Consider the following 14,794-nt stretch of genomic DNA (forward strand, 5'->3'; position numbering starts at 1 on the left):
TTAATCTTTATTTATTTATTAACTTCCCGTAGGGTAAGTTATTGTAATGGGCCGAAAATCGGAATTGAAAATTTTTACATTTCTCGACGTTTTGAAGGTTTCTGAACATTTTGGCATACCTCAGAAAAAATGGATGTGTGTGTGTGTGTGTATGTGTGTGTGTATGTATGTGAGGATACAAATTTCCAGTCACGTTTTAGGGCGCACGGATCAACCGATTTGAATGGTTCAAAAAACATTCGATTCCTATTGATAGGGAAAAGAGCTGATTAGTTTTTGGCAAAGGCAGGTCCAGCCGTTTCGGAGATACGGAGCAAAGAGTGCGGAAAATAGAAATCGAATTTTTGAGAGAACGGAGTATCCGATTTGAATGATCTAAAAAACATTCAATTAGTAATTATTGGGAGAAGGGTTTATTAGTTTTTGGCAAAGGGAGGCCCAGCCATTTCGAAGATACGGAGCTAAATATGTAAAAAATGGCAGTTTTTGAGAAAACTAAGCGTCCGATTTAAATGATTCAAAGAACTTTCTGCTTGTCTTAATAAAATAATTGAGTTTGGAAAAAAAATAATTTTGTCTCAACTTTTTTTTTCAATTTTTTTTTTCAAAGAATTTTTTTTTTAATTCTTTAATTTTTTAATTTCTTTCAAAGAAATTCAGATTTTATTTTTAATTCTGACTATAGTTCTAATATACTTTAAACAAATAATTTCAACTTTGCAATTCAGTTTATATAATTCTTATAAATATTGGACAATGTTACAATATTTATAATAATCTATTTGAAAACATTCTGTATTCCTCGAATATTTCGTTACGGTACTCGAAGTTCCAGCAATTTGCCTTAAGGCACGATGCCATACACCCCACTAGTTTTATTTTCTTTTTTATTGATAGTTTATTTGTAATTTACTATTATAATTATGCATTTCGAATATTAGTTAAGCTTCTTAAAGTCACCTAAATTACAAACATCTTTTCAATCAATACCATAAGGTATATCAATGGGTAAACTCTATTTTGGTCACAACATTACATATTGTCATTCATAATTACTAAATGTTTTTGTTTGTATTTTAAAAACACATTGTAATTAAATCTTGAGAAATAAAAAAAATCATAATACCAATTAATAATTTTAAATCAATTATCCTGTTGGTAGTAAAGAGTTAACGATTCTCTGTACTAATTTGTATGAATTGCAGAAATGCTATAATGCTATTTTTAAATTATTTATATTAATAGAACTTTTTTGTTTTATCTATTTCAATGCAAGCTGCAGCAAACATTTATTACAAATGAAGATCAGAAATAAAACTAAGTTGTTAAACACTGTGCATGTTTTTAAGTGGAACCGGAAAAGTTTTTTTTAATTCCTAGTCGACTGGAGATAACATGTAGAATGGTAAATACATATTTTGATAATATTTCCAAAGTGTGTATATAAAAAAGTATGTAATAAAATTAGTAAAAAATAGGAAAACTGTCCATATTTTTTTTTTAAATATTTGTAATTTGTACACAGATATAATTCAATTTCCAAACATAAAATAGTTCCATGCAACTATCGAATGTTCCTACTTTAAATTTTTGTCAAATATTTAGTAAAGTGTAGTAACAATATATGTCAAGTTTCATCAAAATCGAATTATGCATTTTTGAAAACGTACAATCTGTTTCAATATTAGTATTGAGAGCGGAGCCAGCCACCCATCAACCTCGCATATCTCAAAAACTATTGGATGTTTCAACTTTAAATTTTTATCAAATATTTAGTAAAGTGTAGTAACAATGTATGTCAAGTTTCATCAAAATCGAATTATGCATTTTTGAAAATGTACAATCTGTTTCAATACCAGTATTGAGAGCGGAGCCAGCCACCCATCAACCTCGTATATCTCAAAAACTATTGAATGTTCCAACTTTAAATTTTTGTCAAATATTTAGTAAAGTCTAGTAACAATGTTTGTCAAGTTTCATCAAAATCGATTTATGCATTTTTGAAAACGTACAATCTGTTTCAGAACTAGTATTGAGAGCGGCGCCTCAATAAAAAGTACCTCTAACTCTTCAATTTTTAAGCTTTTAACGAATCTCGATTGACCGAATTTTTCTAAGAACTTCGCAATAATTTTGACATAAACCATCTTTTGTGAGACAGTAAGGTCGCAAGGTTTGTAAAACATGATCTGGGTCAGTGCAAACGTAATGGTTCATAAAAATCAAGGTGAAGCCATTTATTTGTGTTCTAGATCCTAGGATTAGATTTTGTACAATAGATTTACGCATCGCTTCGTTATTAAGTTGTTAAATATAGTATAAGATCAGTTTGGCTCGATATTTATTACTATATTGACATTATTAAAATCATAATACTTATATATTATGGTACTCAGTACTCTTCTCATATTTGATAGTTCTTTTATTTTAAAACTAGATGACCCGACAGACGTTGTCCTGTACCCATGTCTACATTTTTTTAATATAATATACTAATATTTACCGTTTTCGTAAAAACAATAATTTTTGTTTTTTAAATTACTCTTCGCGCCAAAATGCATAAACATTTATAATAAGAGCGATGTTAAATGTAGAACTGCTTTAAACAAAATGATGAGTCTCAATTCCCACACTATATTGGAAATTGAAGTCTTTTAAACGGTATAACATAACCATAACCATAACATAACAATGGTACTTCATGTTGGATAAAATTAATTTAATTTTTTATTATTTATTATATCTAAAATTGCATCTTAAACTTCTCCTAATCGATATCGTGAGGGCCGAATTGTATGTATTCATACTTTACTTTTTAAAAATGCGAAAATATTGTGAAAAGATTAGTAAATATGCTATTATTTCTACAATATTGCACATACATCCCAGTACTTTATAATCACATACATCCTAGAGAATTTCCTTAATAGACTCCAGAAAGATTTATCAAAATCCAAATAATCGTTTAGGAGAAGTATACAGTGAATGCTTGCAATTTAATATGAACTTTATAAAATAGCAATAAAGCTCAAATTAATACTACGTTTTAGTTAGAAAACGTTTGTATGTAAAAAAGAAAAGGGCCGTTTTTAGGGTTTTCCCGTCAATTATTCGATTTTTTCTCGTCGTAAGAACCATCCTTGGACTTCAACGAACATTTTAAAAAAATAATTGGCCAAATTGGTCCAGGCGTTGTTGAGTTATGCGCTTACCAACACATTTTGCGATTCATTTTTATATATAATATTACTTTTCTCATACCTGATAGCTTTTTATTTTAAAAGTTTATTAAGATTAGCATGGTATACATTTATCTTTTATACATGTTTCATTTATTATTATTAGAAATTCCTAACATATTATTTTGAAAACAATGAAAAATATATCCAGTCTGTTCGTCACGTGAACATGACCAAAATATAAATACGTGTCTGAAGATTTTGGACGCTGGCCAGTGTTTGTTTGATCTTTTTGATTCGCAAATCTTTTCGCCTCGCAAAATCTGATTACACACATCCAAATATATTCGAATGTTTTTGTTTTTAGGCCCGTCGGAATGTGGGCGTGAACCGCAGACCGACTAATTTCTGGCGTCTATTTCTGGTTCATCTGGAGAATTTCAAACAGTACTCGGTAAATATAGGTCGAACTATAAAATCGTTAATCAGTATTAATTGGTAATAAAATGAGACTGTGATATTTTTAATTGAGTTCGTTATTATTATTGTTATTAGCGTAGGCCGAGATCAAGAATCGAGGTGGTTACGACATTTTTAAATACTTGAAATCGCAAGTAGGAGCGGTATATGCAAGCGCGTTATTGCGAGGGAGGTAGTGTTGTCAAGTGGAGGTTATTCTGGCCTAGTGATTCTGTATGGGAAATGATGTCATCCGATTTGTATTATGAGACATCTTTTATATGACCTTACATCATAATTAAATAATAAATGAATAAATCACACTAAAATTATATTCATTATTGGGACTGACTGAATATTATTTTTAATTAACTTCCCGTAGGGTAAGTTATTGTAATCGTTCAAAAATCGAAATTGAAAATTTTTACATTTCTCGACGTTTTGAAGGTTTCTGAACATTTTGGCATACCTAAAAAAAAATCGATGTGTGTGTGTGTATGTATGTACGGATACAAATTTCCAGTCAGTTTTCGGGCGCACGGATCAACCGATTTGAATGGTTTAAAAAACATTCGATTTCTATTGATAGGGAGATAAGCTGATTAGTTTTTGGCAAAGGCAGGTCCAGCCGTTTCGGAGACACGGAGCAAAGAGTGCAGAAAATAGAAATCGAGTTTTTGAGAGAACGAAGCATCCGATTTGAATTATCTAAAAAACATTCAATTAGTAATGATTGGGAGAAGTGTTTATTAGTTTTTGGCAAAGGCAGGCCCAGCCATTTCAAAGATACGGATACTAAATGTGTAAAAAGTGGCAGTTTTTGGGAGGACTAAGCGTCCGATTTAAATGATTCAAAGAGCTTTCTGCTTGTCTTAACAATATAATTGTTAAGACAAAAAAAATTTTTTTTGTTTCAACTTTTTTTTTTGAAAAACAATTTCTTGTATATCGAAAATAATTCAGATTTTATTTTTAATTCTGACTATAATTCTAATATACTTTAAACAAATAATTTCAGCTTTGCAATTCAGTTTATATAATTCTTATAAATATTAGACAATGTTGCAATATTATTAATAATCTATTTAAAAACATTCAGTATTCTTCGAACATTTCGATACTGTTCGCGCCGATCAAAGCAGGCGGTTATGCGAATAGAAAACAAAAAATCATCAAATAGATAATTATAAAAATCAGGTCAATTCAATCAATACATAATCAAAACATATTAAATTTGTTATAAATACAATTATAACTTATAAAATAAATATATACAGTTATTCAATTAAGTGTTTTACATATGGTCCTTCGAAAAGTAAATTCAAATTCAATCAAAACAAGATCCTAAAAAACAGATACGATACGGGAAGTTCCAGCAATTTGCCTCAAGGCACGATGCCATACACCCCACTAATTTACTTATATTTAATAATTTCTATGAGCTATTGAGCTGACTCTTATAATGAAGTATTTTTATAGATGGCAACCCAAGCGATTGTCCTATATCTTTGTGACAAATTTTATTATTACAATTTCTGTAATGCTGATGACTTTTTATTGATGCAGCAATACCGAATAAAAGATATTGTCCAAGTATCTATAGTTGCAAGTGAAAACCGATGTCATTACTGCTTGACATCAAGCTGTCCGAGACGTGCATCAACCCTAGAACTTCTGATTGAAATTTCACAACCACTAACCTGAGAGAATCACATAATATTAAAAAAAAGTTGATTTTTATGATCTATTATCATATGCCACCGCGGGCGTTGAAATTTTATACGATTAACCCTAATGATTTCCTTAATGTCTCTTTATTACAACATTTAAAATTTATTATTATCATTATGCAGAAATCTGTCCCAACACAAAAAAACCATTTCCATGCAAATGACATCAAAAAGCAATTAATAACCTGAATTTCTGAAATATATGCACCTAAATCTTCTAAATCTTGCGAACTAGAAACTAACTGTCACTACTTCTCTTGAAATAGACCAGAATGATGTATTTATTATTAAGTTAAATAAATGAGACGCATCCAAAAATAAATGGGCACAATGCTTAATTAGTCTGTAGTCATAACAGAGCAGAACATCGGATATTCGATAAACATTTGACTAACTGAATTGTACATGTTAGTATTTTAGAAATTAAAGTAATTGAAATAATTAGATTAGGAAAACTGTTAAATATTGTGTACATAACAGAAAATGTGTATGCAGCTTTATATAAATAAACACAAAAATCACAAAAAATTATGATTAATACAATGCGTTTGCAATTGCAGAACACCAAATTCAAACCACAAAAGTTTTTCAACAATTTTCAGTTCTGCGAAGAAATAAATTTATAAGTTCAACATTGTAATGACTGGTGGAGTTGAAAATATATGTTTATGCATTTTGATGATAAAATCAAGTACTTAAGGGGATATTCTAGTGTAAAAATTCAAAACAAACATTTTTTTTTTATTTTATATTTTCAAAGTTTAACTATCTAAGAATATGGGTACGAGAAGATTTTTGAAAATTTGAATTATTTTCGGAGATATAGTCATTTTACTGACTCGGTCTCCATACTGGTTTGGCTTCACACAAAACTTTAAGTGCGTTTTTCTCACAATCAGAACAGACTTTTTCAATACTGTTGACACGATTTCTCGAGTTTTAATAGACCGAATCAATTGAAATGTTCAGAGAGTCTTGATTATAGACCTATCTATAGCCCGAACTAGGATTATCCCCAAATTCCAATTTTTACTATTTTTAAAAAATTCGAGAAACTCAAAAAACAGTAAAAAAAACACTTTTTTTTCAAACAGTCGCCAATTTAAAAAAAACATTGTAAATTAATAATCTTTTTATTATTTGCATTTCCGATGGCTAGGAGAGCTGAAATCATGTCAAGACTGAGGTGCCAATTTTTTGAGACCACCCACTTCATCAGCTGCCTGTTTTCCAATTTTCAACTTTTTTATTTTTTTATTTTTGTTTTGTATTTTAATAATATTAATAAACAAGTGGTAAAAAAATGGATAGTAAAAACATTCATTGCTTTCTTTTACCGACTCTTTAAAAACAACCGAAAAATTCTCTAAATCGCTCTACACAAGAATACCCTCTTAATATTAATTTTCTTTGATGAAAACGGTTCTGAATGGATTTTTAAAAAAGGTAAATAACCAAACGCACTTTCGATCCGAACTTTGGTCTTTTGGCATAAAATACACCTGATAGACAAAAATAGTACATAAAGCAATAAAATAAAAATCTTTTTTTGGCAAGACGAACATGGAACACGTGTATCAGATCACAGCTTGAGTCATGCTAATTACGTACTAATCACGTAATAATAGCAACTGAAGCAATGAATCACAACCACTGATGCTAAAAGCATTTCCGAGAAATAACACATGTTTATATATAATGTTTTATTAAAATAATACCAATTGTATACAGCATTCTTGTGCTCTGAATGAAATTAGTAATCGTTAGTAATCGTTACTTGAAAACGCAAGAGAAACATGTCTTTGTGTTACTTGTAGACCAATTGTATTATTTTTATTTTTTTTTAATATTATGTTTATTTTGGAGATGAGTGAGTAGAGCAAATTCCTAATAAGCTAATAGCAAATTTCTCTGAATATTTCATCATGCTCCAATTCGCAATCCGAATTCGCAACTGACATCGTAATATCCTCTTTTATGCACCAATGTGGAGTCGTGCCAAAGTGCCAACTCCCAGAGTTACGCAATCAACATTAGTTACTGGAGCTATAATTAATATTTAACTTATGACTTTTACGATGACCGAAATAGAAATCTAAGGTATATTTTCCTAATACAAAAATATGATGGATGAATTTGATCAGAGAGATCGATAACATTTATCATAGAGAGAAAGGTGCATTGAACTATGGAACAAGAGCAAGAATTTGTTAATTGTTAATGATAACATTATGATATAATAAAGATAGACTTTATTTAAATTAAATAATAAAATTGTGAAATTTTAAAAAAATCGAATTTTCAATTTTTCCATATTTTGATAGGTTATACCGTTAAAAATAATATACCAAAATTTTAAATCGATATCTTAAATAGTTTTTGAGCTACAGCCATTTAAAGAGTATATATATTAAATATATAGTGTAACGATCATTTAATCTTTAACCGCGTTTTTCTCGAAACAGCATTTTCCGAATTTGCTGCAGCAATTACTCAAAAACAAATGATCTGATCACTATCATTTTTTTTTTAAATGTTCTATATATAGTTCTCCGTAAAATGAACTATCGATTTTTTGATCGGACCAAAAATCGAATTTTGGCAGTCTAAAAACGACCAAAATTTTGTGTAAAATACGACTTTTTTTTAAAAAACGCCGTCATTTTGTCAATTTTTGATTTTTTTTTATCGTAGTTCATTTTACAGACAATATTATCTAGTTTGACGAAATTTTTTTTTTAAACTTCATGCACATAGAAGGCCGGAATCACTGCAGCAGTGAAGGGCCTTTTTTGTCGCGCCGTTGGAGATCGATGATAACTTAAAAAATATTTAATTTTTTTCTTCAATGTATACATGTATAAATATATTCCTAAAATTTTGAAATGATTGATAAAGTAGTTTTTTTAATATAAATTCCCAAAAATCACTGTTTTTTTAGGCGGTTACACTAGTTGTGCCCCTTAATGAAAATGTATGTTAATTACCTATGTTTCAATTACCTACGTATCGATTTATCAATCCAATAGTATAGATCAAATTAGCATAAAACAAATGTAATCCGTGATTTTAATCAGTCAAAGAACAAAAACGTCCATTCGGCCTCTGATCTTGGCTCTGAACATAATGCTACTAATTTCCGCTCGTAAATCACTCAGCTCATCACAAAGTAGCTTCGCTAAATCAGACTGACTTTTCGTTCGATAAGGCTTTTTGAAAGAAAACGATGTGATTTTTCACTACAAAACTCTGTAAATGTCTCGGATTTGTTTCAATAATGGGCATCTGCTGAAATATAGAGAAAGGTACTGGAGACCTATTGAAAGCATAATATGATGTCTGATATAAATCTAGGTAAATTTAGTTCAAAAATTCCATAGAGCAAAATTTTTAGGGAGGGGTGCATTAGCCACGTGATCGATTTTCAAAGAATTTTGGACTTTCTCCCCCTTAAGAGAAAATTTAAGAAATATCACAAGGAAGAGGAGGAGTCTAGTAAGATATCAAGTGAATTTATTTGTCAATTTAATCAATTATTATTATAAAGCTAACATTATCATAAATGACATCACTATTAAAAAAAGCCAATTAAACTTTATATTCTGAATAACTTTCCAAAAAATGATCATTATTTGCAGAGAGTTATCTATGTTATGATCTTTATCAATCATCAAATTTATTTTGACGATTCTAAGGATATAAAATAAAACACTAACTAGTGGGGCGCATGGCATCGTGCCTTAAGGCAAATTGCTGGAACTTCCCGTACCAAAAATTATTTTTTTTTTGAAAAGATTAACATTTTTTAAAAAAATTTACTCTAAAAAAATAGATTTTTGAGGAACTATATAAATTTTTGACAAAAGTTTTTGTTGAAAAATTTATTTTGAAATATTTTGGAAATTTTGAACTTTTTTTCAAAGCAATCGTACTGCTTTAATGCATAGAGACTAAATATCGAAGCGCGTAAGCGCCGCGTCGCTGTCTAACGCATAAGCATTGGTACGGAACCCATAGGAATGTTAACAAAATGTATACTCATTGTTAAAATCTCTATAAAATATCTGATAATTTGATGTGCATATGTCTAATGTCTAAAGGTGCGTCCACACCTAACGAACGAACACGAACGAACATGTCGAACAAGAAAATACAAAGAAGAACGAACAGGAACACGAACGAACGCGAAAAATTCCAATCGAACTTGAACAAGCGCTTAAAAGCAGTGAGCGCTTGAATTTTCGTTGTTCGTAGATGTTCCGTGAAGCGTCAGTTTTATTATTGATATGGATGTAAGCTTTAATCATACGGCATTTTCACTGGTTTTTGTGTGATTTTTGTTCGTGTATATTTTGTAAATATACTGTAAATAAATTATTCAATTAATTTCACTCAGTTTTTGTATTTAATATTTATATTTTGAGTCGTTTTCTTTCCTCAGCATTCATATTCGGAGCAAGCTGAACATTCCAGGCTTGAGCTAACTATACTCAATTTTCATACTCTCATCCTCAACATATATGTTGAATGTCTATGTATGATAACAAGTTTAATATTTACTTGTAAAGACTGCAATCATACTCTTCTTTTATCTATGACTGCAATTTCTTCTTTACTGCAGCTTCTGACATCCCAAACGTTTTGCCTACACTTTCCCAAGCATCGTTTTTTTTTTTAATAATTTTATAAAAAGGGTCTTTAGTCTCCCATATTATAGGAAACTTTTCTATTTCATTTATGAATGATAGAATTACGTCATTTGACCATTACATAATTTATTCAAAATTTTCAAACTGTACACAATAATTAGAAGTAAATATTATTAAAATTTTCAAACATTAAAATTATTAACATTATTATTAAATTATTAAAAAATTATTATTAAATTATTAAAATTATTAAAACAAAAATGTTCGTTTGCGTTCGTTGAGACGTCCACACTGCACATACGAGTTCAAACATGAACGAACAATTCCCTTTGATGTACCGACAAGTTGCGGAACATTGCTCGCCATGTTTGTTTATGTTCGTTCGTGATCGTTGTGGCGTCCACACTATGCTGTTGCCGTTCGTTCTGGTACGTTCTTTTATGTTCGTTCGTGTTCGTTCGTTAGGTGTGGACGCACCTTAATGATTATTGTTGACCGCCAAATGTTATTTTTTTTTACTTTTTTTACTAGATCTCCGAAACCGCTAGACCTAATTTCATAAAAATTTCATCAAATCTTCATCTTGATAATGCAAGTAAAATGTTTTTGAATTATTCAAATTGCTTCATCCCGATTCCCGAAATCGTCGACGAAAATTTGTATCTGAACACACACAAATGCACGCACACACACACATACACACACATACATCAATTTTCTCTAAGGTATGCCAATATATTCAGAAACCTTTGAAACGTAAAGATATATAAAAATTTTCATTTTCGATTTTTGTGCGATTACTATAACTTACCCTACGGAAAGTTAATTATAAATAAATCAATTTATCACCTCCAGAACATTAACAATCGTCATTTCATTTCGAATCAAATTTCAAAAAAAAAAAATAGTTGCCAAATTTCCACAAAATTGAAAAAGTGCTCCCGCATAGTCACAGTCTAAACGCATTTGCAAATAATTCTGTGCGATATTTTCACTTATACTGTGCTCAGCTTGGCGGCATTTTCACATTTTTCAATAATTTTCACAAAATTGGAAAAGTGCTCCAGTACACAAACAGTCTAAACGCACTTGGGTAAACATTTGTACCAGAGTGGCGCTTAGACTGTGCTTAGCTTGGGTGATTTTTTGAATTTTTAGTCCAAAATTACAAAAAAATTTTTTTGAAAAAAAATTAGAAACAAAAATTTTTTTTTTCCAAAATCAATTGTTTTGTTGAAAAAAGCAGAAAGTTCTTTGAATCATTTAAATCGGACGCTTAGTTCTCTCAAAAACAGCCATTTTTTTTAATTTAGCTCTGTAACTCCGAAACCTCTGGGCCTACCTTTGCCAAAAACTAATCAGCACATCTCCCTATCAATAGGAATCGAGTGTTTTTTAAACCATTCAAATCGGTTGATCCGTTCTCTCAAAAATTCGCTTTCTATTTTTTGCACTCTTTGCTCCATATCTCCGTAACGGCTGGACCTGCCTTTGCCAAAAACTAATCAGCACATCTCCCTATCAATAGGAATCGAATGTTTTTTAAACCATTCAAATCGGTTGATCCGTGCGCCCGAAAACGTGGACGAAAAAAAGCGGACATACAAAACACACACACACACACACACATCCATTTTTTCTGAAGTATGCCAAAATGTTCAGAAACCTTCAAAACGTCGAGAAATGTAAAAATTTTTGATTTCGATTTTTGGACGATTACTATAACTTACCCTACGGGAAGTTAACAAATTGTAACTAGGGGTGTATGGCATCGTGCCTTAAGGCAAATTGCTGTAACTTCCCGTATCGTAACAAAATGTTCGAAGAATATTAAATGTTTCCATATACATTTTTAAAAATATTGTAACATTGTCTAATATTTCTAAGAATTATATAAACGGAATTAAAATGTTGAAATTATTTTTTTAAGGTATATTAGAACAGAGTTCACATTAAAATCTGAATTATTTTCGATATACAAAAAAAAATTCCTGAAAAAAAAATAGAAACAAAAAAATGGTTCTTTCCAAAAGCTATTATATTGTTGAAACAAGCACAAAATTCTTTGAATAATTCAAATCGCACGCTTAGTTCTCTCAAAAACTGCAATTTTTTGCACATTTAGCTCTGTATCTTCAAAATGGCTGGACCTGCCTTTGCTAAAAACTAATAACCTCTTTTCCCAATCATTGAAAATTGAATGTTTTTTAGATCATTTAAATCGGATACTCCGTTCTCTCAAAAACTCCATTTCTATTTTCTGCACTCTTTCCTACGTATCTCCAAAACGGCTGAACCTGCCTTTGCCAAAAACTAATCAGCACATCTCCCTACCAACAAGAATCGAATGTTTTTTGAATCATTCGAATCGGTTGAACCGTGCGCTCAAAAACGTGGACGAAAAATTGTATCTTTACATACACTCACACACACATCAATATTTTCTGAGGTATGCCAAAATGTTCAGAAACCTTCAAAACGTAAAAAACGTACAAATTTTCAAAATCGATTTTTGGACGATTACAATAACTTACCCTACGGGAAGTTAATAAATTGTAATAATGTATGTACAACTTTTTTCTCTGAAATATCATTTATTAAGATGGAAGATTTTCAGATCTGAAGTATCATTCGATACAAGTATGAGTATTCAACCGATATACTCTGCAGTCTAGCTCTTAATATTTTATTAGCAAAGTACTCTAAATTCGTTGCGATTGTACATTTTAATTATTTTGTTTACCAACAGTCTGAAATCTTCACACTATACTTTGTTATATGTGTGGACAACAGGCAAATGTATTTTAAGACTGTTGAGTACCGTTCAAATCCAATAAGTCGCGTCGTTAGTCCTTTTTGCTTTTAACTTTTTCTTGTAAATGTGTCTTCACCCAGACTGTAATCCGATTATAGGACGACAACACGTACTTTTTTATCGATATAACGATGGATGGAATATTTTATACGAATTGAAAAAAAAAACATAAAATTTAAAGAGTTTAGCCTATAGCATAGATTTAACTCATCATCTGTTTCTTACTTGTAATACATACTGGGGCCCTGTTATTGTGTGCAATTACTCTTTAACCCAGAGATTCACTTCCCAAAGGGTAAATACTGAATCAGTTCATGTGGGTATTTTGACGGGGACAAATTAAAATTTATTATCCCTTCCGAACATGTATGCACAGTGATTCCAGTTACCGCACAATGTCCGTATTTCCATAAAAACCCGCATGTTAAACACAAGAACGTGCCCGTGCATTTTGAATCGTTGAATTTCTGATGAGTACATATAATTATGATAATAACGTGTCATTTCTTTGTAAATGGAGTGGAGAAAGTTAACAAAAATTGGTTTAAAAACCACAATTAGTTGTAATTGTGATACTTTTGATATACCCGGATGTAAGGTTGCAGCGATACCTTTAAAAAGTAACGTGAGTTTTATATTTGATGGGCATAAAACTTGCTTAGTACTAAGTACTAAGGAATTTGTTAGTATTTGGATTAGAATATTATAAATATATTTATATCCAATTCTTGATTTAGTTCAGTTATATATTATATTTAGGATATTACAATCCAGAATATAATCAAATAAAAAAGAAGAAGGTTTGCTGTTTTTGTTTAAATATTTTAAAATTGATATTCAAACTTTTTCTCATTGAATCTAGCGGCTATATAAAATGATATAAAAATCGAATTAAATAAAAAGATTTTTTAGGCTTATATAATTTAATGTAATATTAAAGTAAGGATATTTCAACATTGAAAGCTCGTAAGACTATTCAGGTTAATCAAATATACACAAAGCTTTCTACATCAATTTATGTAGTGACTATCAGTATGTTCGATTCATTGAGCTAAGAAATAATTCATATATCCACATAATACCTTTCTTTGTCAATTTGTCTTTGCATCAGCGTATCTCTATTATCACATATCATACTATCAAGTAAATTTCTAAGACCATAAACATGCCAACGAACTTAACATCTCCATAATGGTCCTCATTTATTAGCGTGAATAGTTTCAAAGCAAAAGACCAAACTGTTCATAAAGCAAAAGCGTATATGTATATCTTTATCTGTAACCTATAACATTAATGTCAATTAAAAACCAGTATGTGCACTTGCTTATCAGAAATAAATACCGTTGTATAAACAACAATACACACTGCAATAATAATGCGTTGTAAATAATCTCGAATCGATATAAAATTATTAATATAATGTATTCTAAATTTCCTGTCAGAGGTTCGACACCCACCAGCCAGGGACATCCTCATCTCAAGTTGTTCCAACTTCCTAATCTTCATTATTATTTCTCAAAATTAATTCTTGTGTCCGCATAACATTTCAATTACGCCGCGTTTTATTGATAATAATAAATATTTATTATTATTCCTATACAATCCATAATTGATATCGACGGAACTGGTCACCATATGCATACGATTACATTGTGACGGCCAGCTGGTGGGATGTTATTATGGCAAAGAGTATCAAATGACAGAAATGCGATATAAATGCTTATGAGACAGACAGGGTCGATTTCGTAACACAATTATTTGTTTTATAGGAGAGGTCATGACTGCCATAATTGGTGTATTATTGCCGATAAATCGCTATGTGGGATTTTGTGGGAAAGGTCAAGTTGATCACTAAAATTTGAGATCTGATAAGTGACATACTTGTATTAATTATCAGGCATACCTGTTAGTTGATTCACATAATTTAATTCCTATTTTTAGGATTCACTAAATGCAGTATTT

The 14,794-nt window shown here is 30.4% G+C and overlaps 1 protein-coding gene across 2 annotated transcripts in view; it reads right to left on the minus strand.

Annotated features, from left to right (window-relative positions):
* Positions 1-14,794, minus strand: part of LOC113372234 (unc-112-related protein) — a 47,714-nt gene that overhangs the window by 7,983 nt on the left and 24,937 nt on the right. The gene's annotated exons all lie outside the window — the stretch shown is intronic.

This window comes from Ctenocephalides felis, unplaced genomic scaffold (genome assembly GCF_003426905.1).
Source record: "Ctenocephalides felis isolate EL2017-DRISC unplaced genomic scaffold, ASM342690v1 CF-g0.4_SCAFFOLD_01604, whole genome shotgun sequence".
Classification (NCBI taxonomy): domain Eukaryota; kingdom Metazoa; phylum Arthropoda; class Insecta; order Siphonaptera; family Pulicidae; genus Ctenocephalides; species Ctenocephalides felis.